This window comes from Palaemon carinicauda, unplaced genomic scaffold (genome assembly GCF_036898095.1).
Source record: "Palaemon carinicauda isolate YSFRI2023 unplaced genomic scaffold, ASM3689809v2 scaffold23, whole genome shotgun sequence".
NCBI classification, from domain to species: Eukaryota; Metazoa; Arthropoda; class Malacostraca; order Decapoda; family Palaemonidae; genus Palaemon; species Palaemon carinicauda.
In genome coordinates, this window is record NW_027169920.1 from 230,805 (window position 1) to 248,805 (window position 18,001).

At 41.2% G+C, this 18,001-nt stretch overlaps 1 long non-coding RNA gene across 2 annotated transcripts in view; it reads right to left on the reverse strand.

Moving 5' to 3' along the window:
- Positions 1-1,226: 1,226 nt before the first annotated feature.
- LOC137636102 (uncharacterized) overlaps positions 1,227-18,001 on the reverse strand; it is a 42,696-nt gene continuing 25,921 nt past the window's right edge. The window contains exons 5-6 of one of the 2 annotated variants that reach the window (XR_011042932.1): positions 16,740-16,875; positions 1,227-7,224 (exon numbers count right to left, since the gene is read on the reverse strand). This is a non-coding gene — a long non-coding RNA (uncharacterized lncRNA). Of the gene's footprint in view, positions 7,793-16,739; positions 16,876-18,001 lie in introns of both variants that reach the window. The other variant, XR_011042931.1, reaches the window with a different exon arrangement.

Below are 18,001 nucleotides of genomic sequence, written 5' to 3' on the forward strand. Positions count from 1 at the left end.
TGTTGTCGGCTACCCCCCAAAATTGGGGGAAGTGCCTTTGGTATATGTATGTATGACTAGATATAAGGAGTGTCGAAGCAATGGCTGGAAGAGGGACTGTAGATAAAATATTTGCTTTAAGGCAGATATAAAAACATCGGGAGAAACAGAAAGGATTACATATAGTCTTTATTAACATGGAGAAGACATACGATCGAGTACCACGTCAGGAGCTGTGGAGATGTACGAGAGAAGAGGGAGTCCCTGAGAAATACGTAAGAATCACCCAAGATATGTATGACACGGCAGAAGCAAATGTTAAGAGCAGTATAGGCCTAACAGACAGTTTCCCGGTAAATAGGGGACTACATCAGGGGTCTGCATTGAGCCCTTACCTATTTGATCTGGTCATGGATGTAGTAACACAAGGTATTAGAGATCAGTCTCCTTGGTGTATGCTTTTTACTGATGATGTTATACTGCGTAGCACTAGGCGAGAGGTTGTAGAAGAGAAAAACACAAGAGTATTTGAGACTGAAAAATGGTGAGAATGGGGAAGTTAGTTTACAAGGAGAGAGATTGAAAAAGAGTTGAAAATTTCAAGAATTTAGTATCAACAGTTGCAGAGGATGGTGATCTGGGGGCAGAAATAAACCACAGAATACAAGCAGGAAGGAAGAATTGGAAAAAAATGTGTGAAGTACTATGCAACAGGAAAATAGGGGTTAAGTTGAAAGGTAAAGCACACAGGACAGTTGTGAGACCGGCAATGATGTATGGAGCGGAGACGTGGGCAATAAAGAAGACAGAAGAGAAGAAGATGGATGTGGCAGAGATGAGAATGTTGAGATGGATGTGTGGGGTGACAAGAAGAGATAAGATACGGAATGAGGTAATTAGGGATACCACAGGCGTTAGAAAACTATCAGATAAGATCCAAGAAAGTAGACTGAGGTGGTATGGTCATGTCATGAGAAGCGATGAACAGTATATTGGGAGGAGAGTGATGGAAATGGAGGTACAGGGGACGAGAAGGAGAGGGAGACCAAAGCAAAGGTGGATGGACTGTATCAAGGATGACCTTCGATCAAAGGGATTAACCGGTAATGAAGTGTGGGACAGAGGTAGATGGAGAACGCTGGCCTGAAACATCGACCCCACATAAAAGTGGGAAAAGATGCAGACAAAGAAGAAGAAGAAGCAATGGGACAAAGGATCACAGGCACAAGAGAATAAAAGAAGCTAATTCCATGGGACAAGCATTGTGAAACACAGGTTTACCAGACCAGGAGCCTTCTAACAGAGCAGAAGTCATCATAACTGTTCTCTTGGATTAGAGCGCACTCCGGAGATCACCGTTTGGAACAACGGGGTGAAGTACCCTTAGCTACTCACTCCTTTTAAGACATTGAGGGCCTCCTTGCAAGTGCTTTACTCAACAGCAGCTTGCAAGAAAAAGCAGTGTTCACCTAACACTACAACCTGTGAAAAGACTACCTGAGGTAGATTCTTTTTTTCCTTTCTCCTGAAGCACCTTTCCCAGTAGGAAGGAATGTAAATCCAGTAGCTTCAGTGAACTTGATGAGCACAAAGTGCTAAACAGTCCCTTCTGCATCATCATGGGCATTGCCAAGAATAATCCCTTAGATGTCACTTTCCCATTCAAAGAATAGGTCTGCCTTTAACAGGGCTACAACTTGGTCAAAGGGGATAATTGCAAAACAATCCTGACCCTTACCAGTGTGCGAGTTAATGTATTGCTGGTTTGGCCATAAACTGATGCAGACTCCAACCTACACTCAATTCCTGCTTGGCTCCATTATTAACATAAAGCCAATATTTACCATTTAAACTAACAACTATTAGAAAAAGATTACACACCCAAGGATAGGATACAACATGAAGCCTGTACTCTGAGTCAAAGACAGAGATGTCTGACAGGAGAGCAAGAGGAGTTACTCACCCGCACTTACAACCTGTCATTAACTACCGAGTTAACAATTGCAACGGCAGATTCAGCTTTGCTGAAGAAAAGTCCCCATTCTAAAGTACGAAAGGTTTGCAAGCGCATAGGAACAGACAATTGTCTCTCTTCCATATATAACAATTATTTTATCATAAAATACTCTATGCTAACAAACATTTTCAGCAATTAAGAGATGGCAATTCAGATCTAATGTAACAGTGTGTCTTTCTTACACAATATTCTTAAGCATTAAATATCTTACAATATGAGCAATTTCTTAACATTCATAAAATAATGAAGGGTAATGTGTGTTTGTCCTTTACAAAACCATTCTTAAAAAAATGGTTAAAAGTTTGATTATTTTCTTTTACAAACTTAAAAAAAAAGAAATTTCAACTTAGCCTTAAAAGGTATGAATATATAAGCTACGTTGTTGTAACTTCTTACTCCAAGTTAATTGTATTTCCAATGGTTCGAGGATGGCTTAAAGGATTTCAAAAGGATGCAATATTGGAATACCTAAAATGCTTGCCAAAGCACATAAAAAAAGGATGAAAAATTTGGAAACGGATCCAATTTCTTGATCGTTACTTTAATATTTAGATATACAAGAGGCCTCGGCTCACCAGGATCCCTGCTTGAGGTAAAAGTATGCAAAATAAAAAATATATGAGGCATAACTGCCAAGTGTCACTGGGGTCCTATCCATCCTTTCGGGGTAAAATGAAACTGAATGATTTGAAATACATGAAACTAGACACACCCTAAAGGGGCAGCTATCTAAAGGGCTGTGAAAGTCAACCTCTAAATGCCACTACCAAAAACTATACCAATCTCTTAAACAACAACAAAAGGAGGCAAGTAGTGTAAAACTATTTAGACATTCTTAATGATTGAAGTTTGTGAAAACTACATCACTGAGAATTGAAAAGACAGTGTAACAATAAAAGAACTGTCACTAAACAAAGATTTTCACATCAGTTTAAAGATGCTGGAACTTGATAGCTCTTATTTTACTGCAGATTTTATTAGTTTCACCAAGAATAACTGAATGACAATAGAAACAGAATCTCATGTCATCAAATGTCCAGAAATAAGATGTTTTATGCTACCTGTCATCAAAGAATTCAATATCAAATTTTAGAGGTATATATATCTAAGCAAACCCTGAAAACTGATCCTTCAGCAAAGGTTCCTGCCAGGAAGGAATTTGTGAAAGAAAACAAAAAATTAGCAAACGCAAATGAACTTAATGAACTTTTACAGGTGATAGGGGAACATACACAAGAGGAATCTAAAAACCTGTGAAAAAACTACAGCACAGAAACTGAACAACTTCATGAATAGTAACTGTAAAATCATAAACTGAAGCACAAGAAAAAAAAACAAGACAAAATACTGTATGTAGAAAACACAGTTATTTAGCACTAAAAACTATGAAATGCAACTAAAAGAATAAAGAATATTCTCTACCATGAATAACTGCTTTTCAATAGTTTACAGTATCAAAATAAAAAAATCAAATACACAGAAAAAAAACTTTCTGAAACTCAGTGGTCAATATTAGGATTCACTGTATTGAACTAACAAATTGGGCCCATAAAACCCGGAACTGGGGCCTGAGAAGCCATGCACAACTAGGCGAAAACCCTGATTCAGCAAAACGAAGTAACAGTTTTAAGATAAAAAGTTAGGTTAGCCAGAAACTATAAGGACGCAGCAAGGGAATAAGAGCCGAGTCAATACAACTGGGGAAAATCTACACTTGAAGTATGAAGTAAAAGCTAGTCTGGACAAGATAGAAGAAAAACTGGAACAGATTTATAAGCCCTTCAGTGCCCACGTGTAACCAATGGAAATCCTCCTAGTTGAAGAACTAATAAAAGTTGAGAAGTTAAAAAGTTGGTCATGAATGGCAGAGGCAAGAGACAGGGACAATCCCCTAAGCTAGCAGGACAAAATCCTAAAGACTGACATCATATACATATTTTAAGCAACCAAGTCCCCTCTCCAGAGGACTAGGGAGAGCCACGCAACGACTGCCGATTACTCAGAAGGTAGACTGATAGGATCCCTCCCCCCCACACAAGACCCCATCCTTAGCTCACAAGGATGGTGGGGTTGCAGACACTACTAGAAACTATCAAGTTTGAGCAGGACTCTTGACTCGAGTCCGGCAATCACCAGGCAGGGATGTTTCCAATAGGTCACCACAAGAAGACACCAAGATGGAAGAAATGTGGGAACTGAGGTATAATACTATACAGCTAAAAAGTGACTGATAAGATCCTGAAGTAATGCCAACAGTGAACTGCTTAAATTAATAGTTCACAGACAGCAATACCTATTTAGAAGTGGAAGCTACAGACCTTTAGGTAATGGGGAAAGTGTCACACATGGACTTTCCAGTCCCTGACGACTGTAGCCAGTATTTGTATAAAGGCAATTCAATACAGTTAGTACAGTTAATTGCACCGACATAAAGTAGCTTTTGGGAGAGAGACTAACATTAATGGGAAAACTGAAAAAGGAACCAAAGAAAAAATTTGTAAGCAGTTTCATAAGGAGCATGGCATTGTACGAGTCTGAAACATAGAATTTAAAAGCAACAGACAGGAAACATCTGGAAGGATTTGAAATGTGGATATGGAGAAGGATTATTATCATTAGCAAAGCTACAGCTATAGTTGGAAAAGCCAGACGCTATAAGCCCAAGGGCTCCAATAAGGAAAATAGCCCAATGAGGAAAGGAAATAATGAAATGAACAAACGATATGAGAAAAAATTGGCAATAAAATATCTTAAAAACAGTAACGCCAAAACAGATATGTCATATATAAACGATAAAAATTACTCCTGTCAGCCTGTTCAACATAAAAAACATGTGTTGCAGCTTTGAAAGCTGAAAATAAGTTGGAGAGATCACAAGACAAATGAAGAGGTAATAAGATTAGTTGGAGAAGAAAAATCCCTAATCACAACACTAAACAGAAGGCAGACAAACGGGATAGGAAACATTTTAAGATAGGTTACTGAAGGACATTATGGGACATTATGGAAGGTAAATTTGAAGGACGAAGACCCAGAAAAAGGAGAAGAAAGTCAATGCCACATAACCTGAAGGGAGGGAGAATGCACCAAGAGCTAAAAGAGGTGGCCATGAACAGAGAATTACGGAGGGGGAATAATTCATGAAAGGACCTCCCGGAGGGCAGAACACTATAGTAGTCTACTGCCACAAATGAAGTAGTGTTGACCAAGAAACAAATATTCAACTGAAGTATTAAGTTAAGAGTACCAGTTGATACACAAAGTCCTTAACTAACATTCTCAAACTTTTGGAATGTAAATTCAGGGAAGCAATCATTCCCTCGGGTCAGTAATGTGGATAGGAAGGCTATTCAAGAACACTATTCAGTACAGAGGAGCAATGAAAAATCCCCCGCCAGATTTATCATGAAAGGCCAACTTACAGACTCACAAACATTCGGTTAAACAAAACGAAAAAAGAAATAAATTGAAAATAACAAACATCGGCTGTAATTAATACTTAGTTTATTAATTTAATAACCTAAAATGTAAGTAAGATGGAGATTATGTGGCAAATTACATATTGAAATGAGAATCTAAAGCACATTAGCCAGGGGAAACTTGGAGGGAAGTTGGGGCCATTAAGATGGCTAACTGCAGATGGAATAAATGTCAAGGGAACCATTGGAATATATAAAAATACTGTACTATAATAAAACAATATCTTCAATACAGTAAGTAAAATGACATTTGTAATAACCTGATATTTATTTGATATGAAAGCTATTTATTTGTTGACTTTTGTAGCTGGAAATCATAGGTATGGGATTTAGGTTAAGCATACCCTAAGGCAAAAATGTAAAAAAATTCAGCTTACGAACAGCTTCTTGGACCAAATTAAGTTTGTGATTGAGGACCTTCTCTTGAAGTTTAGACTTAAATGCAAAAAAGTAGGTAGGAAGTGGAAACAAAGTTGAAGTAGGTTATAAAAGAAAAAAAGTAGGCACTTTTACTTCGTAATGCGTTTGATATTGGAATTGCCTTTTCTATGTCAAACTATAACAGCAGTCCCCAAAAGTTCAACACCTCGAATAGTCTATTTTAAAATTTCTAATGATTCTCATTTAGACTAAGACTTTTGAGTATACAGTACCTACACCCTTCAAGAAAAAACCCAAAAGCCTTCTGGGGGATGTAAAAAAAAAAATGCAAATAATGGCCTCCATTCAAAAACTTTTTTGAGTGATTTGAAATATAAAATGAAGGTCTTAAAAACTGCCATCAGGTTTTTAGCAAAGCAAAGGAATGTTCATGAAAAGCAAATATTAGCCATAATCACTTCATCTAGGCAAGTGAAACGTTCCTGAACCACTCCAGTGGATATGCACCCAAAAGCAAGGCAATTTACATGAAAAATCTCTTCCACTTTCTGTCAATGGCTATGTTTTTGCTGCATGGAGTACTAGAACTACAGGTTTTACATAATATAAAACATTTTATAAGTATGTGACTTGAGGATGCCAAGATTCATAACTGGTATACAGTGAAGATTAAATCACAAACATATATTGTGGAAGTGGCATCAATTAGCAGTAAAAACCACCAAGAACTCGAAGATCGAGATGTTCTGGATGGGACGACAGCGAATATATTCAAAACAGTAATTGTGGAGGTTATTGGAAAAGACCTGAGGAAAGGGTCAATAGATGAAGACCTGGTTATGGTAAGATGTCCTCATAAGTTGCATTATGAAGTCAAATTGAAAGGCGGGACGGCAACATGAAAACTAATACAATATCATGCCGTGCGTAATGATGGTCAAGAACTGACAAAGAAAGATTCATAATGGCCCTGTAAAAACACTGAAAACTCTATAAAAGGCTAATGATCCATTAATAACATATTTCCTTTATGTGCAGTTACATGGGGTTTTTCACACCCAATTATTAATCTTCATAAACAGTACACCTCTATAGAACAAGCAAAAAACCCAGACAAGGAGAGACATATATTGTAAACATTAAAAGTAATTCCAGCAAAAAAATTACTTTTGATTGGGTGACAGTAGCACAAACCAAACAAATAGACAAAGGCAAACTCCATAAGTCTTCCTCTTTTTAAGTTTTAAAGTAGTTAATAAGGCAAATGTCAGAACATGAGGATTACTCACAAAGCGATATCATGACTACTTTGACGACCTTTTCTTAAGCTTGAACCTCTCCTCTATTATAGGAAGCAAGGTGCCAAATCTGATAGAAAATATTCAAGAAATTTAATAGATTTTGGAACAGATAAGACATCAAACAGACTGAACAAAGCTACACAACTTTCAATGAAGAGGGACAAAGGTACTAATTCTTGGGGAAAAAAAATATATATATATATGTATTTTCTAAAATATAAAAGTTATACATGGAATATTACAAATAACAAATTTTGACAAAACACACATTACCCTTAAATTACCCAAGTGAGGATAGAAAAGCAAAAATTATATTTTATTGAACATATAAAATATGTGAAAATAAAATGTGAAAATAAAATCTAATTCTTACCAGAAAACATGCCTATCATTTTACAATACAGTGCTGTGGAAATTCATTGAAAAAATAAAAGGAAAATATATTTGAGACTATTAACAGGTACCAGTACTTTGAATCATTTTTTGTATGAGGGTAATATGTATACAGGTACCTTAAACAAGTTTCTTATTTGCTTGATCTTCCCTTCTCTAAATAGGCCCTCTTCCAGGCTACCGTCAAAACAACCGCTTCCTACATTCGCTTACATGTGTTATTTACTAGACGCATTATGATGCTGCAGCCAGAATTTTGAAACATCATAAAAAAAATTGTAATATACAGTACCATCAAATTGAATTCCCTAGTAAATAAACAACTCAAAATATTACACTACTTTCACAAAATTATCTACCACACATTCTTTTCTTTATGAAAAATAGTACAATTCTTTGCACAATAGATCGGCAGCATAATCCATCAAATTCAACTCAATGAAAAGCTTTTATTCACAACCATAAACTCTATCTAATTCTTGTCAGCTTCCAAATTACCTTCATACACCATCAATTCTTTCAAATATGATTACTTATTCACTGTAACACATTTAAAAAAAAACAAGGTTAAGGGGTCAAGTTAAAGCAAACCGAGTAGTCTTTAGGTGATATCAGAATCTAAAGGGGTTACCATTTTCAAATGGTTAAGGTTATTTTGACACTCATACTCTTTCTTCTTCAATTCATTCCCATTAAAATAACTACTGTATAGACGAAACACTAACCATTTCAATACTTATCTAGGATTCCCATGCAGTGGTATTCTTTTTAAAAAGGAATAGATTCAACTGAAAATATTACAATCATTTTTTAATTTTGTATGAAAGTCCTAGGTGACAGGAGGAGACGTGAGAGAGGCAAAAGAGCATGTTAGGAATAGAAACGAATGGCGAGCGATTGCGACGCTCTTCCAATAGGCCCTGCTGCTACCTCGGGTCACCTTGGTGACTACTAAGGTGGCAACAGTGGGACAGTCGGCATATGCAGCTTCCTTTTGTGGGGGAAGATAGGGGAGGGTGGTCTGTGGCACCCTAGCAGTACCAACCAAACTTGGCCGAGTCCCTCGTCAAGCAAAAAGGAACAATGAAAAAAAATTCCCTTTTATCTCCTTTTTTTGTCAGCTTCCTCCCAAATTTCAGGGAAAGTGCCATGGTAGATAGATAGACGAAAGCCCTATTTCAATCAATCTACCTAGGATTCCTATGCCAACTACCACATTACCATAGAATATGGGACAATGATAATCAAGAAGATATAACTAAATTCATAAACACCTCTTCAAGGCACATCAAGATTAATCCATCATTATATGGATATAATAATGAAATAGATGGTAACATTCTCTGAATACATTGGCATAGAGAGAAAAGTAACCAAACAGTTGCAACAATCAACATAACCAAAACCATATGCAAGGAACGGCTAAAGATATGAAGTTCTCCATTACGGAGGGTACCTCTTGAAAGATATAAACCATCTTAAACCAGTCAATCATCATTCCAACCTCTTAAAACTAATATTTATTATATCCAAGGGACCAACATTCACCAAAATCATAATCGACTTCTCACAATGACTGATTCTGTATGGATCAGAAACACACTTTAAGACAAAAAGAGGACAAAGCTTGAGATGGGAATGCCAAGGTAGATTATGGGAATATCACTACTCTAAAGATTGGAAAATGATGAAATACGACAAATTCGTAGATAATTTGTATTTTTCCTAACTATACAAACCTTAGGTATTTAATAGGGGCATTACTTTCGGCGTAGCTGAAATGACGAGCCATTAAAATTTAACGAGGGTTAACTACCCCATACCACTGGTTACCGGGGGCAGGGGAGGGTAGCTTGCTACTGGCTGCCCCTCACACACCTGTGCTTGAGCTCACTTTGCTTGGAGGAAGGATTTCAAGGGGGATAGGGCTGGCGGGCAAGTTTGGTTAAATAGCTAAGGTTTGTATAGTTAGGAAAAATACAAATTATCTACGAATTTGTCATTTGTTCCGTAACTGGAATACAAACCACACTATTTAATAGGGGTGACTCACCCATTAGGAAGGGTGAACGTCCAACCCAGTCTGGCATTTTGGCTTCACCCGGGGGCTCGTTATTCGAGTGTATAAGCACCCAAGAAATAAAGAGCCCCTGCACCTCGCTAGAACCTTGTTACGCAAGGACTGCGGCCTACGCAAGCTGTGTGTGAAGGTATGAAGAAGTGTGACTTGTCCTAGGAAGTTGTTCTGAAGTTCTTTAGAAGGAAACTTGTAGACTAGGACTTTCCCAATACCACCTCGTCAGGGTATGGGGGACGTAACAGTATTAACTTAATACTACGAACACAAGGGAGCATGGTTTACCTGAAGTGGTTTGAGGTCAGCTATGCAGAGAACCCAGGATGCTGCTTTCCCCAAGAGAGGGGATGATGAAGAAAAGAATAAGGGCCAGTCAAACCTTTCCATTCATGCAGACTAAAACTGGGTAACATTGCCCTCAACCTTCTCTACTTGTCAAATAAGGAGCTTGAGGTTTTAAACCAGCTGCTGTGCAGCCACCACAGGGCCGATAGAGAACGTATCGAGCCTCCTGTGGGTCACGTCTTGCAGGTAGTGGGCTGTGAACTTTGTTTGATGCTTCCCCACCCCCGCTTGCAGAACCTGCTTCACAGAGAAATTTCTTTTGAAGGCCAGGGACGTAGCTACGCCCCTGACATCATGTGCTCTAGGGCGACGTGACGGAGGAGGATCTGGATTCAATGCCAGATCAATGACCCTATGAATCCATGCAGAGATAGTGTTCTTGGTGACCCTCCTCTTAGTCCTTCCTGTGCTGACGAATAGAGCTGGCACGAGGACGGACTGCAGCTGTTCTTTTGAGGTAGAGCCTCAAACTCCTTACTGGGCATAGTAAGAGATGGTCTGGGTCATCTATTACAGAACGGAGACTAGAAATCCGGAAGGAGTCGAATAGAGGATCCGCTACTCCAGGATTCTGAGTCTTAGCAATAAACTTAGGGACAAAGCTGAATGGGCGATGTCATACGAGAGACCATGAAGTTCGCTGACTCACTTGGCCGAAGCCAAAGCTAGCAGGAACACCGTCTTCCAGGTTAGGTGGCGATCTGATGCCTGGCGTAATGGTTTATAGGGAGGTCTCTTAAGAGACCCGAGAACTCGAACCACGTTCCAAGGGGAGGTCTCACTTCCGACTGAGGGCAGGTAAGTTCATAACTACGTATGAGTAGAGAAAGTTCTAGCGATGAGGAAATGTCCATTCCTTTCAGCCTGAAGGCTACTTAAGGCTGAGCGATAGCCTTTCACTGCCAAGACTGAAAAGCGCATTTCTTCACGCAAATACACAAGGAAATCCGCTATTGTTGGAATAGTGGCATCGAGTGGAGAGATACCTTCATCTCTAAGAGATTTATGTGCTGGTAAGTACTGTACTTTTCAAACTCTGACCACAGGCCGGAGGTCGAGTGGTGCAGCATGTGGGCCCCACCCCTTCTTTTGATGTATCTGAGAAGAGCATCAAGTTCTGCGGGAGGGACAAGAAGGTCGACACCCTTTAGTAGATTCTCGTCTGCCACCCACTACTCAAAGTCCATCCGTTCTTCTGGTCCCATGAGATCGCAATGTCCGGGGAATCGAAGGCCTGATCCCAGTTGGACTTTAGCCATTATTGGAGAGATCGTATCCTCTCAGGCAGGCGTTGAGAACTAGACGGGCCATGGATGATAGGTGCCCAAGGAGATATAACCACCTTTGGGGTGGGAGTTCTTGTCTGAGGAAAGGTCTTGCAACCTTCCTCAGCTTCACTACCCTAACGTGTGATGGGAAGGCTTTGTGAAGATTGGTGTCTATCATCATTCCTAAGTATACCAGTCGTTAAGAGGGAAGCAGAGATGACTTCTTGAGGTTAACCAAGATTCACAGATCTTGGCAAAGTCCCAGAAGTTTGTAACTGTGCTGAAGAAAGGGCGCCACCGATTCTGCCACACTCAGCCACACTTCCAGATAGCATAGGAGACGGATGCCGATTCTGTGAGCCCAAAATGACACTAGGGTGAACACTATCGTGAAAACGTGAGGTGCCGTGGAAAGACCGAAGCACATTACCTTGAACTGGTATTTCTTGTTGTCTAGTGTGATTTTGAGATACTTCTTTGAAGACGGATGGATTGGGATCTGGAAGTATGCATCCTTTAGATCTAGGGTGCACATGAAGTCCTGTGGTCTTCTTACCCCTTGTCTGACTTATAATGAATGAATTATTTTTTTTTGTGTGTGTGTGTGTGTGACTAGGGGCCTCTTTCTGATGTTAAAATGACAATGTAGAGATAGGTAATATTGTTTTACAATCCCTTTGATCCTAAATGAAGTGACCTGTCAAATTGCATTTGAATTCAGCCCAAATATTTACACTTATGTTGGTCTTTATTTCTACTTGTATATGTAGATTAAATATTTAGAGGATTGATTCCAAAGAGGTTCGGTATAAAGAAATTTATCTCTCCTGGTTTTGTAGACCTGTATTTTCACAAATATGAAATTTGTTTTTCTCTCTCAATTATTTGAATAAACTTTTTTTAATACTACTGTATTTCAATGCACTTCCTCACCTATAATATTCCCCGTTCCAGCCTGAAGTTTGTTTTTCTTAGTAACATTTTTTTTCTCTCCTAATATTTGTAATGTTCAAGTAACTTGAAATATAATGAGGAAACTTGCTACCTATAAAGCATATTGCTCTTATTTAGAACTCCATGCATAGCACTGCAAAGAGAGACAGGGAACCCAAGAAAAGATAATAGGGAAATTTGAGGTTCTAGCTGGGTCCCCTTGCCTAGTATGAAAAAATTGAGGGGTGGTGCCCGGTGCCCAGTTCTCTTGATTGTTTACCTTTTGCCCAGATTTATGGGTATTCCATCATTTCATCTCTTTGTTTAGTGAATGTTGGAGTGTGGTTGGCATTCAGACACTAGGCAGTCTGCGTGCTACATCTGGCCACAGTCCGCAAACCACTAAACCGTGTCCGGGCCGAACGAGGTTTGTTTAACAAACTTGTTCAGAGCTGAGAGGTCGATGACTGGTCTCAAGCCTCCAGATGCATTTTCTCACATAAACGAGTCGACTGGAAAAGCCTGGGGGGTCGCCGAGGAATTTTTTAGAGAGTGCCCTTCTCAAACATGGTCTGGACTTCAGCCCGAAGACCCAGCTTCTTTGCAGATCCCTTTGCATAGGAGCTAGTTGACAGAGTCTTGATCAGTGGGGGGAGAGATTGAGTGAACGGGATGCGATACCCTGAACTAATCACGGAGACTATCCAGGGTTCGGCCCCAAGCTGCATCCAGCTCTTCCAGCAGCAATGCAGGCATTCCCCCCCTGGTGGACAAGCAGGGGAATCACATAGCATTTGCGGCCACGGCTGACTCCTCTAGGATACTTCCCTCCACAGAACGACTTGGAGCCTTGTTTGACTTGACAGGAAAGGGGCTTTTAGACACCTTGTTGTCTGTTGCCGCAGTCCTGTTCAGCGTTGGTTTCTGTTGTTTCGTCTGCGGGAGAGAACGTAGTCCGTAGGGGCGGGATGTCAAGGTCCTATGGAGGAGGGAGTCCTGGTAGGACTTCCTCCATCTCTCCGCAGCTTGCTCGACATCCCCCAGCTTGAACAAAGAGGAACCCTTCAGGGACGAGTTTTGGAATTTTGCTATCTCGCAGTTTGGGACTTGGAAATGGAATCTCTCGATTATTGCATCTCTACACCATAATATGGTGTTTGCCCACAACTTCACTACTTAGTGGGCAATGAACTCAATAGTCCGAATACCCGACAGGAAGAAAGTCTCCATTGCTTTCCGGGAGTCTTCTTTGGAAAAAACCTTTGTTTGCACCAGGTTTCTCACTGATCCCAACCATAGATCCAGCCAAAAAGTAGTCTGCATGGCATACCTCACCACTTTCTCTTTGTTCAGAATTTCTGAAGCTGAGAAGTAGACTTGAAGCCCGAAGTGTCTCTCCAGAGAGATCCCCTTCGTAAGTTCCTCTAAGGAATGGTGAAGAGGAAGAGCCGGGAGACACTCGTCAAGGACCTCTTAAAAATTTCTCTGCTGGACACTCAGATGTCGCAGTAGTTTTAAGGATGAGGCTGATCGAAGAGAGCTAGAGGACTCGGAGAGCAGGGCAGACACCTTCCGCCGGGCACTCTTCTGTCCCTGAGACCAGGGCAAGGCTTCGCTGTACTTGGGGGCTTCCGAGTGCCAAAGACGTGGTCCAAGACAATGACCTTGCCCTCCTGAGGAGCCCTCAATGGGTCTGCCAACCCATTGAGTGAACTCATGCAAGCTATAACCTGCCGGATGCCATGTTCCAACTCTTTCTGTTCAGCTTCTGAAGAAGGACTGGCAGCCGAATCGTTGTCTTCCACGCACGAGACATCACCTCGGGGTGGGTCGTGGTCGTTATCGAAGTGGTCAAATGTAGACTGCTTGACCCACTCCGCAGGTCTTGTAATCCCCAATGAGGACTTTGGCAGAGTTTTTGAATCCTTAGACTCTTTCCTCGGAGGGAAGAAAGTCTCTAGTACAGGAGGTTTGGATGGAACGACCTTCTGTCGGTCACCCGTAGGTTGAAGGATGAACTCTTCCACTGGTTTCGAGACTACTCTGTGGTCTCGTGGGACTTCCTCAATGAGCAAAGGACAGAGAGAGTCACATAAGGACTCTTCCCTGAGAGAGAGAACTCTGACTGAATCGATGAGTGAGGAGCAGGAGGGTGAGGAGAAGTGGGCATGGCAACACTTGACCTCCCCTTGGACGACCTGACGGGGGTCAGCTTGACCCTACATGAAGCTACTTCATCAGGGACTCCTCTTTTCCGCTTCAGGGGAGAAGAAGAAACCAAAGTTTCTTGACGGGGAGGGACCGTGGATCTTCGCCGTGGGTCTGAAAATGTAGAGAAAGATTCTTCCAGGGGAATCCTGGGAGTTCCCGAAGGATAAGCAGGTGGGATACCTGCCGTAAAGGCTTGGGTTACTGCCCTAACCAAGGTTCCAAACTCAATATTTTGGAACATAGAGATAAGATTAAACTATGAATAAAAAACTCAAAATCATAATGTATTGATATAAAGAGAACAACAAACTATGAATAAAACATGATCTTGCAATTCACGGCTGCGGACCGATTGTGGCACTGTCGGAAAGTTACCCTATATAGAACGACGAAGAGGGACCCCACAAGGAAGCCTTATCTGACATCCAGGAGGAGTTAGAGGGAGGATGCGGAGCTGCAGTCTCCTTCCGAGCAACAGGAATCGACCGTGAAGGCGGTCTCTTCGGAATCTTGAATTCCTGCAGCTTGCTTTTTTCCGCTCTCCCAGGCGAGCGTGATGTTCTGCTTTTGCAGAGAGGAGAACGAGGCAACGGTGAACGATGGGGAGGAGACTTTCGTCTCTCAGGTGGGAGCTCCAGAGCTCGAGGAGGAGAAGGTCTTGCAGGCCTCTCTTCCCACGATCGACGATGCTCAAATCAGCGCTGGAGATCTAACGAACGTTAGCACCTATCGGGAGGCTGGTTCTTGGAGCCGATGTGCTATAGTAGCCCAGTCATGAACATTCGTCTGTTGGCGATCATCTGAGCGATCAGTGCATCGGCGAGAGGAGAGGAGCGCACGTCTGGTGACGTTTCCTTTCCTCTTTTGGAGAGCGACAAGTCGTTGGGGAACGACAGGAAAGAGACAGGTGTGCAGCCAAAGGCTGCTGACTTGCCAATCGACGAGCCCAGGGCAGGTACGCATGGCTGGCAGGGAAGGCACACACAAACTGAAAAGAAAAAACAAAAAAGTGATCCGTAATGGCTGTCCAAATTGGTGAGGAGGAGGAGCAGTGACAACCGTTCTCCCTCCGAGCCAAAAGCAGAGCAAAGTACAGTCGCAGGTGTGTAGTTGAGAGAGGAAGATACTAACGCCCCCATCCCTCCGCTACTTTTGGTATCATGTGCAGTATCCTGTGCTCTGTAGATGGCAAAAGCACTTATCTTAGGCCTTTAACTGCAGAGCCTTCCTATTTCTACTTCATCATTTGTTCCCTTTGTTTTCTTCCTACTTGTCTGTCAAACTCTTTTATAATTACCTGGCTCCAAAACTCCAATTTTCAACAATTCCCATAAGTCTACAATTCTATTGGCTTTTCCTTTCAGCTTTGCCGAAAGTAATACCCCTATAAATCCCCCATAAATAGCGTTGGTTTGTATTCCAGTTACGGAACCATTGTCATTTGTTCCAGTGCAGCATACAAACCTTCCGTTCTTTACATAGGAGACTCGGTGGGTGGTCTTTTTGTCCGATGTCACTTCGTCCGACGACACTTCGTCCACATCTTTTGGTCCAATGTCTTTTCGTCCGATGGACTTTTGGTCCAACGACATTTGGTCCAATTTCTAAAAACAAATAAATATTACCGTTTGCTTCACTTCTCTGTTGAAAGTTTATACCTTATTGGCTTTTGTGGTAAAGTAATATTCTCATTTTCTAATTACTCCATTAGTCATGCTTAACATTCTCTCTCTCCTTATCTCTCTTTAGTATGGTACTATATATATAGTGTGCTGCAAGTTTAGTACTTTAGTTTCTAAATCTGCCCATCCCGAAATGACAAAGTTCATACAATCGAAGAAGAAGCAAAGAAAAGTAAAACGTTCAGCGGGAAGAGCACATTTGAAAATTTGGAAATCTATCGAAACCTTGAAGGAAGAAGAAGGATTTATTCAATGTAATATAACTCAAATACTTTGAGGAGATCCGTCAAATTCTTGTTCAAAATATCAAAAAATCACCAAACGTCTCAAACGATTAGTAACTGGATATGAGTCAACGAGGAAAACAGATTTTTGGAGAATGCGGCATATGCACCAATTTCACTCCTATACTTTAGAGTTTGGCAGTTAATCATTATATTATTATAAACAACAAAGGAGAAAGTCCTTTTAAGGTTTAATTTTCTATTTAGGAAGTCATGAATTGGCTAGGGGTTTTCTTTTTTCTTTTATGGCTCGAAACAGTTCAAAATTGGACCAAATGTCGTTGGACCAAAAGTCCATCGGACGAAAAGACATTGGACAAAAAGACGTGGACGAACTGTTGTCGGACGAAGTGACATCGGACAAAAAGTCGGTACATGAGGAGACTCACCTTAAGGTGGGTTGAAGACCTCAAACCAACTGGCTGGCTACTGTCCCAGGATGACCTTATGTGCTTCATACGAGCTCCTCAAGAGGCAGCCTGACACCTCGTTTTCCTCGTAGGATGACAGCCTGGGCAATCAGTGCTGGAAGGAGTAAAAGATTTCAATGGGAGGTGAATATATAAGTACGCAGTAGGGGTGAGCCCATTCATAATCTATACATTGCCCGACTCCAACTTGTTTGAAGAACGGGGACAAAATAGATATAACAAATTTCCAAGTAATTTGTATTTTTCCTAACAATACCTTGAGCTCTTTATTAGGGATATAATATTGGGGAAGCTGGAGGACTAGCCATAAGACTTTTAGCTAGGTGTAGCTACCTCACCACTAGTTAGCAGGGGTGAAGGGTAGCCTGCTACCCTGCTCACACACACCTGTGTTGTCTCGTCACTTTTGATTGCAAGCAGGACTTACAAGGGTACAAGTAATGGTGGGCCAAAGAGATTAAGCTTTGTATCGTTAGGAAAAATGCAAATTACTTTCAAATTTGTCATTTGTTCCGACACAAAATACAAAGCATTTTGCTCTTTATAAAGGAAGAATCATTCTTTAGGAGGGTGGAAGTCCAAACCAACTGGCTGGTGTTTGACTCAGGGTTTTTTCCTCGTACATGCTCCGCACGTAACAGGGAGAAACTCAGATACCTCACTAAAATCTGTGCAAAACCTGTTTAGCTGCCTGAGCAATCTGTGTGATTGTGTGAAACTAGCAATGGGATTAGTCTAGGTAAGATTTCTCAGAAACATAGGACTCTTTGCATCAACCATAGACATTACCCAATCCCACCTCGCCAGGGGCTATGGGGATGCAACAAGCATTATTTCTATGTTTGGTTATACAAGGGAATGGTTTTACCTGCAGACAGATGGGGCCAGCTTGCAGAGGACGGTAGGTGCTGTTCCCCAAGAGAGGGGAAAATGAAAGAGAGGAGCCAGTCATTCTAAACATTCATCTCAGACTAATCCCAGGTAACCTCTGCCTTTAACCATCCGCTAATTGTTCCTCAAGGAGCCTGAGGTATTTGAACCACTTGTTGCGCAGCCACCACAGGGCCCACGGAGAACGTCTCCAGTTCATGTAGGTCACGTTTTACAGGCATTGGGCGGTGAAGGTATTCTGACACTTCCACATGCCCGCTTGTAAAACCTGCATCACAGAGTAGTTCTCTTTTAATGCTAGGGACGCGCTGATGCCCTTAACGTCATGA